General features: G+C 46.2%; 1 protein-coding gene across 1 annotated transcript in view; it reads left to right on the top strand.

Moving 5' to 3' along the window:
- Positions 1-14,919, top strand: part of LOC146805830 (uncharacterized) — a 497,986-nt gene that overhangs the window by 120,113 nt on the left and 362,954 nt on the right. The gene's annotated exons all lie outside the window — the stretch shown is intronic.

Genomic DNA, 14,919 nt, shown 5'->3' with positions numbered 1-14,919 from the left:
TTCCTCACTCTTAGGTGTTCAGTACAGATCGGTCAGCATAACCGTAAGTGTGGGAATTCCTCATTTGATTTGTTCTTCATTGCACCCAATAGAAACTGGCCGCTTGCATCAGTTTGTATGCAGTCCAGAGAGGTTGATATATCCTTTAAATAATTCCAACATGTGAGTCACAGAATGTGCATGGTCTCTCAAGCAGATTAAATAGTCATGAAGTTACACTGTGAGCACCTTATCTCCCACTTTTTTCCTCAGTATTTTAAGTGTGTCAAAAGCACATCAGCCATGGGTTCGATAAGCAAGGCAAAGAGGACAGGTGAGTGGAAGCATCCCTTTGAGGTTCAACTCTCCACTGGCCAGCTATGAGAAATTTGCTAGCCCGTCTTCGCACATGGATAAGCCTATTCAAACTAAGAAGAGATGGATCAAACCCAAATCACTACAGGGTCTGGAACATGAACTCCCCTCCAACATTGTGTAATTATGATGTCCAGTAGACAAGATGTATTTTAGGTAGGTTTATTTAGTCTTAGTTACAGGTTGGTAAATTCATGTATAGGAGCCGCACCAGGAGCAGCCTGCCTGCTGCTCAGCCCCTACTCCAACTGTCAAACTTCACCTCACAGGCACCCAAACATTCCATTCATCATCACCACACCAGCATTCCACGCAGCACAGTCACACTGGCTGAGCAGCTAGGGAGAAAGCAACAGAATAAATACATGTATAGGATTGTACACAATGTCGAAGGCCTTTTCAAGGTCTAATGAGCAACTGCAAATTCCTGATAATTGACATATAAAAAATGTTGTGCATAGGCTAAACTAGGAATGTTCTTAATAGTATTACGTGGGGATATGTACCCTCATTGATTGGGGTGCATTTACTTCAATATGACCTGTATTGTTCTGCTTGCTGGAAGCCCAATTATGATTTTCCTGTGAACTTTTAACATTAAGAATAGGCAGTATGCCTTAAAATCTGTTAGGTACTTCTTTTATTTGGAAATAACTATTGTTATTTACTTCTTCTTGGACTCAGGGAGTGAGTCACATGCAAGAGAATATTCATAAAACTCCAGTAACTTATTCAGGATATGTCCAGCGGAGCAGCTGTAGAACTTAAATGAGAGAGTATCGTGCCAGGAGTTTTACTCCTCCTCCGCTTCAGAAGCGAGCTTGATAATTCTTCACAGGTCAGGTTAACATCTAGAACCACCCCGTCTATCTCCATAAATCTGGTCATTGGTGCACTATCTAACAGCACCTGAATCGTCCCCCTACGTATCTGTGTGGAGGGGAAAAGAGAAGTCATAGATATCCACTGAACACTATGTTAATGTTTATCTGGGTACTTTGCATTGCTCTGTTCTCATCTACTCTCTTCAAAAGGGATGTCCTATTCTTCTTCCTTTACCTCGATTTATCTCTATGTAATTTGTGCCTCAATGATATGTACACAAATGTATCCAATGTGCCGCACAAATTGTTACACTTATGCTCATGACTCACAAGCCCCCCATTAGTTCCAACCTTTGAACCACCTCAGACTTTAAACAATATCAGAACCAGTCTTTGCAATGTCTAGTTGACATTGCCGTTTCATTCTACTCACACACTCTCTGGATACAAGCCCCCTTCCCTACAATCTTCATGGCATCCTACTCACCACTACAGAATAAGTCAGTAAATAGGGGGGAGGCCCGAAAGGGCCCTGCTCCTATAATATGCTGCAGTGCATGTCACACGAGGCACAGCTCACAAGTGTAAATGATTTAATTATACTAACATAAGGTTTGGGGTACAAGGACAAAATAGGTCTTTCTTTGCTGTTCTCATCAAATATTTATCTACCCAATGCTGTGCACTACATCAGATAGCTGTGAGGTAAGCCTATGCAGTAGGGGCATTAAGAAATTTGGGCCTATCCCAAACCCCCGACATCTCACAGTGAAAATCCCAAGCCCATATCAGTAGAATGCAGAGCTAAGGCAGCATAACATCTAGAAATGTTGGAGAGGCAGATGTATCCACTATGGACGGAGCATGGACATTAAGGGCCCCATTATGATGTCAGGGGAAGGCCATCCGAAGCTCGTCTGTAGTGTTCCCCCCAACATCTGAGGCATCAGTCCGACCGCCGTATTAGGATACAGGTGGTCCGGCCGATGCCTGCGTGGGGAGGCCGTTCTGCCTCCAACAAGCTCAAGAAACCCATCGGGCAGAGGATGGATTGAAATACCCAAAATGGAGGTGCTCCTGCTCCGTCACCGCCATGGGGAATACGATGCGGTCCAACCGCCATAGAAAGGCTGTCGGAAACAGACTTTGGGGGCCCCTCAAAACATCCATGCACGTGGGGCAGGCATCGCATGGTTACTGCCACACGGTGCATGGATGTTTGAAAAGTGTAATTGTTCTATTGCGCCTTGTGCTGCAGCCCCTAGCACAAGCTGCAATAGGAAATATGCACTTTCCGACGGTGTGAAGGTTGTTGCATCCTAATTAGGAAAGTGGGACCTCCGACTCCTCGTCGGGCGGTCCTGTTTCCGATACGATCCGAACGACATCATAATGAGGCCCTAATTAGACAGAGAGTTTGTCCATCGATGGTGCCAAGAAGTTTTCATATCTTCCCTCTGAGTTGTTCAGAACTGTTGTAATCTCACATGAGACACCTATTCCATCCATATAGCCAGCTCCCTAAAAAAGTAAAATAAGGGAATGCATACAGTGTCCCTCCTCATGTGTTTACCAACTTAGAATGTGTGTTAAGGTAGTTTGTTGTTGGAACACAATCCCAATATCTTGCTTCCTGAGCAACAACTGGACCCTTTGTCTTTCTGTATACATATTTAGCCTAAGGGCATTCCATGTCCACATTATCACTTGCTATATGTATGCACGGACTGTGAAAATGTGTCCTCTCCCATTCTTGGATCTGACTCCCAGGCCAGGCCTGATTATGTTAGCAGGTGGCTGATTTATTATCAAGAGATGTTATTTGAGCATGAACAAAACCCATCAATGCCTAGCAACAGCATCCAACCTGGAAGTAAGAACAGAAGTAAAAAAAGGCCACATCAACATAAACAACTATCCCATATATCCATAGCCATAGCGAGTCGGAAATCGAAGGCTAATCTAGTATGCTCCCTCTTTCTGCTCAACTCTGCAGTCGCACCAAATACAAACTCAATAACAAGATGGCATGACAGTCAAAAAAAACCCAACAAGAACAAATCAGTGCAGGGAGTAGATATAACTTCCCCAGTGCCAACACCCCGACATAGGGGGTCTCTGGCATACATGTGTCCCCTCACACATAGCCCAGCATGAAGTAAGGGATTCAGAGCAATTCTCAAGTTGCCTTTGTTATTAAGTCAACATTTTGTGGTCACCACTAACAGACCAAATCAAAATTTAAGTTTCAAGGGATTAATATATGTATGATATAATAATATGAAATTTAACAGTCACACAAATGTCGATCTCAAATTATCACTGCAAGTGTGCCATTGACCTAGTTCCCAATCAGTAGTTAGGTTTAGTTCTGTGTGAGTTCTTGGCAAGTGCCCTCAGTAGCTGCAGTTTGCCCTAAGTTCTATAAACCCCCAGCTTATCTCAGTCACATGTCATATGTGGAGAGAATTGGCTGGGAATAGGACCATATACTTAAGCCACTGACTCTAAATCTGCATTTTATAGCTACAAACAACTTCCTTTGGGTTTGTATATTTATATAGCCTAGGTATACTCTGAAAAAATCTTTATCATGAGCAGCTCATGTTGCAACTTTCCTCCCTTACTCTGAAGTCTAGCACCCTTCTAAACATGGTAAATTGACAAAAACCTGATTGGTCCACTTAATTTTCTCATATGTCCCTTGTATATAATACTACATGTACCCCTGCGCGTATAAACTAAATGCAATTAGTTGGCTTCAATACTTGAAATATGCACGCATGCGTTGTATGTAAACTCACCCCCACACCCCAAGCAGATAAGTACACCTATATTCATTGATAATCACACTTACATGCCAGTTGTTATCACAACTTTAAAGCATGGGAAGAGCTAGATGCTTTAAAGTTGCGATTCAAGTATTGGAATGGGGAGTCATTTACATAAGGGTATTTTTGGGATATTTATCATCACAAAGATAATAGTTTTATTTTGTTTTTATGCTATGTTGTTGTCACATGAGTTGGTATGGTGGGGCAGAGATCCACGATTGTTTTTAGGTTAACTTTTTTTGAAAAATTCATGTTAAAAAGGATGTCGTTTATTAAGTGACTTTTCAGTGGTTGACAGATGTATTTTTCACATACTATAGATACCCCTGAAAAGGTTGAAAGAACCAAAATGCATTGAGTGTAGTAATTGGACTTTGGAGAACTCGGAATGTTGTCAAGTGTTCTGGAATAGGCCTGGATGGGCAATTTTGGAATATGTAACACGCACAAGCACTTAGAATTTCGACCCTTTGACGTGATTGAGGAACTGTGAATAAAAATTGGAGATTAAAAAGGATGAACTTTGGAATACTTTTGGTTTAAGTGTATAATATTGAACACTAGTGTATCAGGCTGTGCAACCCTTTGTTGACCTGCAAACAACAGGTCGACACTTTTTGGAAAATAAATATTGTGCCAGACATAACCCTTCCTTTTTAATACTTGTTAGTCACCCCTAATGTGTACCCTAAACGCTCATGGGGTAGGGTGCATGGTATTTATAAAAGTAGGGCATGTGTACTTAAGCTTTAAATGTCCCGGCAGGGAAAACCTCCTAACAGGGCAGGCTTTTAGCACTGGTGGCACCCTGTACGACAATATTTGTTGGCGCCCCCAATGATCACATCTACCACGGATTTCCTTTCTACTACCATTTAACAGTGCTTCTCAAGTCTTTATAACCACTCTCTCTCAGACTGATTTAGTTTTATAGCGCCACTCATACCGGTGTAGGGTGTCAGAGCACTGTAAATCACACACACATTGGCACAGAGACAATCATACGCGTGTGAATCAGTGTATGGGAAATGTTACATAAGACAGAGGACTACAAGGTTTAGGAGTCACATGTCATCTATACTGGTAGGCAGTATAGTTTAAGAGTCTTTGGTCTGGAAAAGCACAAATTCAGAATTTAAAACATAACATCATTGTTGGGGGTTTTCTTTAATAAAAATTGATTTCTTCTACCCAAATGAACCCTTTTTTTCCAGTTTAGGATAATGAAAGTCTGGGGAAAAAGACATATAGAGCTAATGCATATCTTGTAGTTTGCATGCAACTCTTTGATGACAGATAATAGTTCACTATGCTATATTAAGATTTTAATTTATAAACTGCAAGTAACAAAGGATCCCTGGGACACAAGCAGTAACCCACTGACTTGTTTACATTATATGTACTTTGTGATCAGCATGGTACATATTCTTTGCAATAGGCATATTAACCCACTGCACTACCTTACGATGAGGTAAAACGCCCAATAGACAAACCTACGATCTCTCTCCAGCAGGAACATTAATCCCTGAAGTGATCTTGATGTTTTTATTGATGCCTGAAAATTGCTTGAAGCAAGGAACGTGGCAGCAGGTGCTTCTGAAAGGAAAATATACTTGCAAACAGGCGGCCACACCTCAAGCCAGTGCCAGGTGCTGTGGCACCAATCGGACCGCCCTAGAGCTGGCCCTGTCTCCTAAAGTCGTTTTTCACACTTGTAAGGCTATCGCTCCCATCGACTAACACTGGTTACCTTATTACACTTGATAAGTGATAAATTCAGTTTGGAAACAGATGGTGAAATACTTCTTCCACGCATTAGAATTTAAAATCCTCTTTAATAGTAAAGTCGGATTTTAAGTTACTATTCTGAAAAGGACACTTTTAGAAAGTTGGCATTTTCTGCCTAAAACAAATGTGCCGTTCTGACAATGTCCAGGGCCACATGACTGTGAATGGCTCTCCTTAGGAGTCTTGTGTCTTCTTTCCAGACATGGGGACAAAAAGGGCCTAGTTGTTGAGGGAGTGGGTCATCCTGTCAAGATGGCTCGGGAGGAGTTGTGACCTGCCTTGACTCCACTTCAAAGAACCTTGCTTGCAGCACATACAAGAGAACCTGACACATTGTGTGCCCTTACCTATGTCACCCAAACAGTTTAGAGCCAAGCCCGGTGGAAGGGAAAGAATTGACCAGAACCAGTTTAGGGTTAGGCCAGGGAATGCCTCCCATACAAAGATTGGCACAAGGTATAAATCTGTGGCACCTTTAGAATCTCTCATCAGAAAACTCCTGACCCTTTGTAAGATTCAAAAGAATAACTGCACAACTATCTGAGGAAAGAGGACTGGATCTGCTTGCCTTGAACCCAAGATCACAGAAATGACTCCAAAGGTTCAAGTTGGCTGACTGCCTGTTTGAGTTAGAGGGACACAACAAGCTTTCAGAGTCCTTCTCTGCAACTGCTCAACCTGGTCCCTGTACCTGACTCATGCTCCATTGCACTCGGCCTCAACTTGTTTCTTTGGCTTGGTCCTGCACAACCAGATACAGGTTGCTTATGGGCGCTATTTTCAGCAAAAACTTAAAAAATTCATAACTTCGGTTGTACTGATTGGATTTTTGTCATGTTGATCTCATTGTATTTGGATCACTGACTATATCGGAAAAATAAATATTGTGTGGATAGAATATTGTGTCAAGAATATCGAAGACCAAAATATCGAAAAGGTAAGCGCAAATAGGTTAGTATAGATTTACTATTCTTTTTTTTTTTTGAAATATTTTTATTAAATTTTGCAAACACAAAAGAAAAAGACCACTCATCAATCTTCAGGTATGGCAGGAGATTACTACAGGCGGAATTAAACAGTGCAGTATCATTACAAGTGAGACAGCAAGACATGAAATACGTAACATATCGCCTTTCCCAGCCCGCACCCGTGCATCCGACCATCACATTACTCTTGATCACTGAGTTCAGCTTCCGACCCTTCCGGTGGGGGTTCGCAAATATTCCCTCTGTATACATTCCACCCGCTCCATACCTGTGTCCATTTCCGGGGGCACCCTCTATGCATATATACCGATTTTTCAACCACCATTACTTGGTCCATGTCACGCATCCATTGCGCCAGGGTAGGCGCCTGCCCCGAACCCCATCGTTGGGCTATGTTGCGTTTTGCCAGCATAATCCCTAACGTAACCCATAGCTGCACCATTCTCTTATGATCAGTTTGTTCCCATATGTTGAGGAGACAAAGCCGGGGCTCAGGGGGTGTCACGATTTTAGTCACCTGGGAGAGCGTATGCATCACCGCCTTCCAGTACACATTAATGGCAGGGCATTCCCATATGGTGTGGAAGAAAGATCCCTCGTGACCACAGTCTCTGAGACATTGCGGGGACTCCGCACGCTGTAGCTTAAAGAGGAGTGTGCGGGTGTAGTAGGTGCGGTGCAAAATTTTGAGTTGGACTAGTCTGAGCTTGGACGAAATGCCCACCTCCCTGGGGGACGACAGCGCGGACTGCCAGTCCGTCTCCTCGAAGTCCCCAAGTTCCGCTTCCCATTTACTCTTAAGGGTCAGGAAAGGATCAGGGCGATTATTTATTATTTTCCTATATGTGAGGGACGTCGCTCTTTGGATAAGATGTTCTGTCAGGAGCCGGTCCTCTAGGGGCGATGACTCCGGGAGCCGAGTCCCTGGTGGAATCGCCGCCCGGAGAGCGTGGCGAATTTGCAAGTATCGGAATGATTCAGATTCAGCCAAGTCGTACTCCGTCCGCAGTTGGGGAAAAGCAACCACCTCTCCCCGTTTCCAGAGGTCCCCGACCCTGGAGATACCGATGAGGTCCCATTGATGGAATCCCTTGGTGGTGCGGAGCACCCCGAGCCGTTTCGAGTCCCAGAGGGGCGTAGCCTGGGTAATCCTTTCGGCCCAGCCCATTGCGCGCTGTGCCGTAAACCAGAGCCGGAGAGTGTGGGACGCGGGCCCCTCCGGAGGGTGACCTTTTTTAGGGTTGTATAGGGCTCCCAGCACCCCTTCCCCTCCCAACAGCTGCCTATCCATGCGGTAAGCAGGGTCGTCGTGAGGCGCGTGGAGCCATTGGTTTATGATCATAAGTTGCGACGCCCAGTAGTAGGTCTTGATATCAGGGAGGGCTATACCACCATCGTACCAGCCGCAGGTGAGCTTGTGTAGGGCTATTCGTGGTGCCTTATCCTCCCATAGGAGGCTGGTAACCTCTGCATTGATAGCCGTGAAATAGGAGGCTGCCACCAGGAAAGGGGTATTTTGTAGCATATATAAGAATCTAGGGAGGGCCAGCATTTTGAAGAGCGAAGCCCTTCCCAGCAACGTCAGGGGCAATGAGCGCCAGTGTTTGACGTCTGCCCGTAGCCTTTGCAGGGGCTTCATGAGATTTTCAGCCATAAATTTGTCGCGATCCGCCGTCACATAAATGCCAAGATATTTGAAGCCATCAGGGGCCACTCGGATATTACATCCCCTCGGAAGGCGGGGCGGGGAGCCCTGGAGCATGTAAAGGATGGATTTCTCCCAGTTGATCTCATAGCCTGACCTCTTCCCGTACGATGCACATATGTCGAGGAGACAGGTGATGGAACGTGCCGGCGAGGCTAGGTACAGGAGGACATCATCGGCGTACAGGGAGATACGGTCCTCCCATCCCATCGTCCATTTGAGCCCCCTTATCACAGGGTCCTGCCGTACCCATGCTGCTAAAGGTTCTAGTGCCAGCGCGAAAAGGAGCGGAGAAAGGGGGCACCCCTGTCTCGTCCCCCGGCCCAATGGGAAGGCGTCCGAGACGTGGCCGTTAACTACTACCTGCGCGAGTGGCTGGGTGTAGAGAAGCTGGATCCACGCGCAAATCTTGGGGCCAAATCCCATGTGACGAAGAACAGCAAACAGGAAAGGCCATTCTACCCTATCGAATGCCATCCGCGCATCAAGCGACAGGATGGCCGCGTCCTCCTCTATCGAGGAGCGGCACGCAACAATGCCGTGCAGACGTCGAATGTTCAGGGCAGTGTTACGGTGGGGCATGAATCCCGACTGGTCCGGGTGTATTAGGGTATGGAGGTAAGGCTGTAGCCGCGTAGCAAGCACCTTAGCTAGGATCTTCGCCTCCGCATTCAGTAATGAGATCGGGCGGTAAGAGGAGCAAGAGTGCGTCGGTTTGTCAGGTTTCGGGATCGCCACTATCGTGGCCATCCTCTGATCACGGGGGAGGATCCCGGTCGATAGCCCGTCCCTATACATAGCTAGCAAGTGGGGGACCAGTAGGGAGGAGTTTTGTTTATAATATTCAATCGGGATTCCATTGGGCCCCATCGCCTTCCCAGTGCGAAGGGCAAGAATAGCAAGTGTGAGCTCCTCAGCCGTCAGGTCCGCATCCAGGGCCTCTACTCCAGAAGGGGGCAGCCGAGGCATCGCGATGTCCCGGAGGAAGAGCTCATTGTCAGCGACGGTGAAGGAGGCCTCCGGGGTGTATATCTTTTTGTAGTGGGCCGCGAAAGCCTCAGCTATTTGCCTGGGCTCCGATATAGAGTCTCCGGGTCCCAGCTGAATCCGGGCCACCCACCGCGCCGCACGTTCCCCTCGCTCCAGCCATGCCAGGAGTTTGCCGGCTTTGTCGCCCAGTTCGTAGATAGTATGGTGTGTTGCCACCTGTTTAGCCCGTGCCGCCTCCCAGAGATGGGATCTATATTCCTGCTGCGCCATGCGAACTTTATGCGCAGAGTCCTCATCCGCCTGCGAGGCATGAAGCGCTTCTGCCTCACTCACCCCCCGCTCAAGCTCAAGCACAGCGAGTCTCTGGGTTTTCTTATGTGCCGTAATGACGGAGACGGCCTGTCCTCGTAGGACTGTTTTAAAGGCCTCCCAGAGGGTTGCCGGGCTCCCGACAGAGTCAGTGTTTTCAGTGAAATAGTGTTTAGTCGCCGTTTTAAGGGCCTTACTGATTTTAGGGATTTTTAGAAATCCAGGGTGAATAGGGAACACGGTGCGGTTACAGAGGTCGACGGCAGCAAACGAGATGACCACCGGTGAGTGGTCCGAAATGCCCCTCGGGAGGTGTGAAACTTCAGACATCCCTTTGAATCCAACGGGCGATGTGAAGATATAGTCTATGCGGGAAAGAGTGTTGTGTGCTCCTGACAGGAAGGTGTACTGCCTCTCCTCTTGCCTATACGCCCTCCATGTGTCTATGAGGCCCAACGCCCCAGTAAATTCTCGGAGAATGGGGGTGTCGCCGCCGTGTGTCCTACCTGTCGATCTATCAAGCGAAGGGTTCATGGTAGCGTTAAAGTCTCCGCCAATGACAAGCTCGCCCTGAGGCAGCGCCAACAGGAATTCACCCAGTGCCCTGAAGGAGGTCTGGTGCAATGTCGGGGGGATGTATACGGACACTAAGTTGTACACTTTCCCCTCCCATTGGCAGGTCAGTGCAGCAAAGCGACCATGCTCCTCTCGACGAGAGTCAAGAAGAATCAGGGGGGAGCGCTTGTTGATCAGTATACCCACCCCTCTGGATCCGGTTGTAAACTCAGAGTGTATCACCATCTTAAACCCCCATCTGTCCAGGGCTTTGGTGGTAGTGCCCACTAAATGTGTTTCCTGCAATAGCGCCACCGCCGGCCCTCTGCGCTTAAGGTATTGCAGCACTAGTCCCCGCTTAATCTTGTCCCCCAACCCGTTAACGTTCCAGGACAGAATTGTGAGTGACAGACCGCGCTGTTGCGCATGGACGTCCAGGGATCTAGCATTCGTCTCTGATGCCATAGTGGATGATGCCATAGTATTGTATGGGTGCGGGAGAGGCGAACGGTCGCAGGTCGCCCCGGTGTGACTGCACATGTCTATCTAGCCTAGCGGACCAATGAGTAGTTAACAAACCTGAAAGAAAACATAAACCAACAATCCTAGAAAACCCCGTACCCCCCACCCCCCTCCCTGCCTCCCTGCCCAGCGGATTTAGAACTACCCGCCACCCCAACTTAGCAGAGTGCTTAATTCCCATTAACTCGATACTTGCGTGTGGGGGGAAGCCGCTCACAGTCCCGACGCCGTTCCCCACACCATATGTTCTTCCCTTCATATGTCCAAAAGTATGATGAGGCGACAAGGTCAAGAGTCCGAGGCCCCTTTTCGCCTCCTGGCCTCCACGTATTCCATGCGTCCCACTCCAGGCCCAACCACCATCCCCAGTGAAGGCAGTTTGTGGATAGACTCGACCTCAGGGCACGCCATCCTCTGCCCCGGGCCCCCCGACGTCCAAGTCCCCAGGGGAGGCGGAGGGGCCACCATGGGCACGCTCCGCGCGACTCTTCGCTCTCGCTGGACGCCATCCCTCAAGCCACTCCGACACCTCTGCAGGCGACGCAAAGAACCATGTACGACCCTCAGCCTCCACCCGGAGCTTCGCCGGGAAGAGCATGGAGTATTTAAGTTCTCGGGTCCGGAGTTGAGCCTTGACGGCCGTGAAGTCCCGTCGCTGCCGCATCACCGTTGCCGTGTAGTCCGGGTAGAGGGTGACTGTGCTGTTGTCCACCCGGAGTGGGGGCGCCCCGCGGGCCGCCTGGAGGATCGCATCGCGGTCGCGAAAATTGAAGATGCGGGCCAGGATCGGGCGCGGGGGGGCCCCAGGTCGAGGCCTCCCTCTCGGCACCCGATGCGCCCTTTCCACCGAGAAGAATTTTGAAAGCCCACGAGGCTGCAGCTGGTCGGTGATTAATTTTTCTACAAAGAGGTCCAGAGCCGGGCCACGCTCACTCTCCGGTACACCCACGACCCGGACGTTGTTTCTTCTGGACCTGCCTTCCTGATCATCCAGCTTGGCCAGCAGCTGTTTCTGCACCTGTTCGAGAGTCTGTATGCGTTTCTGATGATCGGCCGTGTCGTGTGTGAGGGTGGCAGCGGTCGCCTCCACCTCAGAAAGCCTGGAGTTGATTTTGGTGACATCGGCCCTGAGGAGTGTAACCTCTGTGGAGACAGTGCCGATCGAGGCCTGCATCTGAGTCAGCATGGCCATGACATCTGCAAGCGTAAACTCCGCTGTCTTATCCGGTGGGGGGGTCGCACCCTGGTCCTTAAGGAATGCATATTTCTCAAGCTTCGCCTGTGCCCCTCCGCGGTGGCCCTTTCCCCCCATGGTGTCCGGCGCTCGCCGCGTCCGCTCCAGGCCCATAGATTTACTATTCTTAACTCCACATCTTCGTACCTCGACTATATATATATATATATATATATAAATATATATATATATATATATATATAAATATCTTGTAAAAATAGATCTTATCGACAATGCACTCAAAGGATATTTTTAAGCAGTTCTCTATAGAATGTGCCTCACAGAGCAGTAATTGTCAGATTCTTACATTTTGTCTATTGTAGTATAATGAACATAAACTTCAAGTCCGACAGATTGGCAATTTTGGAGGTCGCTGCTGCTTTAGTGGTCTTAGTTCTGTCTTTCATCATTTGGCGATTGGCCCTCAGTGGATTAATTTCCACAGATACAGTGTCTATTTTATTCTCCAAAGCACAGTTAAAACTCTTAATGGCTGCAATTAAATCCAAAGAGGCAGGTTCAGTCACAACATCCGACATCCCAGTAGATACATCTATTGTGGAATCTTCGTGGCCAAGGTTTAGTGTACAGTCTTGTTGGGTTGGATTGCTTTGCCAGTCGTATGCTTCACCATTCTGACCTCTTAATAGTCCAAATTGTCTAAGAAGCACTAATCAATATTCTCTTAAGTTCCCTAGCTGTCTCAACAAGGAAGACAACATTTCACTGAAGCTCTGTTTGTCCCACATTCAAAAGTATAGAACATCAATCGGGCTTCATATGGAGAGCATATCAACAGGATCTCAGCTAGCATCTGTTAATGTTGGGAATTTCCTCAGACATAGCACCGGGTGACTCACACACACTGCTCTAGCAGTGCGGCGGGTTGGACCCGGTGCCACATTGCCAAACTCGTAATCAGGCCCTATGTAGTTTATGACATATGATTCTTTTTTTATGGAGAATGAACATTTAAAAACGTGCATTTATATGAATATCGTAAACTTTTGTGGTAGTATGGTATTTCTAACGTTAGTTACTTCTAAGTAATAATAAATAATATTGTGTGATATTTATATATTCTTCATTTGAATTGATTTAATTTCATTATGTTTGAAGTAAAGTCAGAGCTCATTTCATTTAAACGTGCAATGCAAGAAAAATGTTACATATTTTGTCCTGTACACTTCTACACCCTGACATTCTTCAATGCTTTTATAACGCTCAAAATGAAATATTCCTGTGGAACTAGGATATGTTTCATTCATATTAGGTGACATGATGTAAACTGAGATATATGATAGTCTTTTGATGTCGGCGACCAGCTACTCCACTGGACTTTTCTAGAGTTCTAAGAAAGAAGAAATCACAAAGGAGGGAAAACGAACGTCATTCAGATTTTTCCTACTTGGCATCCGGATGCTATGCTGATCGATCTTTATTTTTTAACTGTTTGTCCATGCTAAAGTTTGTAGCAGATGGACTGAGACCTTCTTTGCAAACATTTCCATTTTTTTAAAATTCCTAATTTATCGGTAAAAATTAGGTTAATGGACTCGCCCCTAATGGACTTGAAATTGTAACTTTTCCCTTTGTCCCTTAGGGCCTGAGCTGTAAGACATTCGAACTATCCTTCTGTCTTAGGGTAGTGGGACTTTGTAATCTGAATTTCATAACCATCCTCTAATGATTTGACTAAATGCTAGGTGCTTTCATGCAAGCTGTGATATACTTGACCGAAGTCCTTAAGAAACTACTCATTCTGATGAATTTTAATACCTTAACACAATAACCAAATTAATCTAAATTTGTGTGAGTCTATTATTGTGTCCTGTTGATTTTTTTATTTTTACCGTGATTAGTGTTGAACTGCATTGTAGAGAGAATCATCGAACCTTATCAGAACATCGGGTTTTACTTCTCCTGTTTTGTGTTGCAATTGCTGAGCTCTTGGTTTGCGTAACTTCTTTAAGAGTTTGGGTCTTCCAGTCTCTATTCTTTATTTTTATAGCATGGTCTTGAAGGTGGTCTATCTGATTTAAAACCTGTAAATTGGCTGTCAATTAATGGTACTCATTGCCCAGCTAATGTGGTCACCCTAATTTCCACCCCGCCTATCGGCGGAGAAAGACTCATCAGAGGATCATTACCTCTGTGGTAAATAAAGCGCTTTAGACTGTCTAATCGTAAAGAGCCAAATACAATTAGAGGAGTAAGGAGAGTAAGCATACAAAATCGAATTACATGCACTGCTTCATGCTGCAACACTCAATCTGCTTTGCTGGAACACAAGGTTTATGACCTGAGCTCTCATCCCCTCCTTGGAGAATACCAATATTCTCTTATAATAATGTGCTGTGACATAGCATGCAATAGACACGGATGAAGCTGCTGTGACCCCTAACATCCATGAAGGTGCAATACACGATTCCATCAGGACTAAGGAGGATGGATAAAATGCAAGGGTAGACAGACAACCAATGTTCTTTACCTTATGATGTGTAAGCTGACAATGTCCTTATTGGACTTTTGCATCTATTGGTGGTATTTTTGCTCTGCTGCGTTGCTTATTTCTGAATAATGTGTTGACATTTAGACACAAGAAGACACATTCCTGTCCAGTGTTGTTCATAGCTATGCTGTTCCGGAATGGCCAGTTTGTTATAAGTCATATATCATTTAGTAATTAGCACAATGAATCACTAACCCTGGCATTCCAATGATCAGGTTTGTGATATCCGATAATGGCAATTGTGGTAATATCAATTCATGTGGTGGTGTCCTGAATTGATTTGGGCAGTGATATTGCCCTGGCGAG

Source organism: Triturus cristatus, chromosome 8 (assembly GCF_964204655.1).
Source record: "Triturus cristatus chromosome 8, aTriCri1.1, whole genome shotgun sequence".
NCBI classification, from domain to species: domain Eukaryota; kingdom Metazoa; phylum Chordata; class Amphibia; order Caudata; family Salamandridae; genus Triturus; species Triturus cristatus.
The sequence above is the reverse complement of the archived record's forward strand: the minus strand, read 5'-3'. Positions and strand labels throughout refer to the sequence as shown.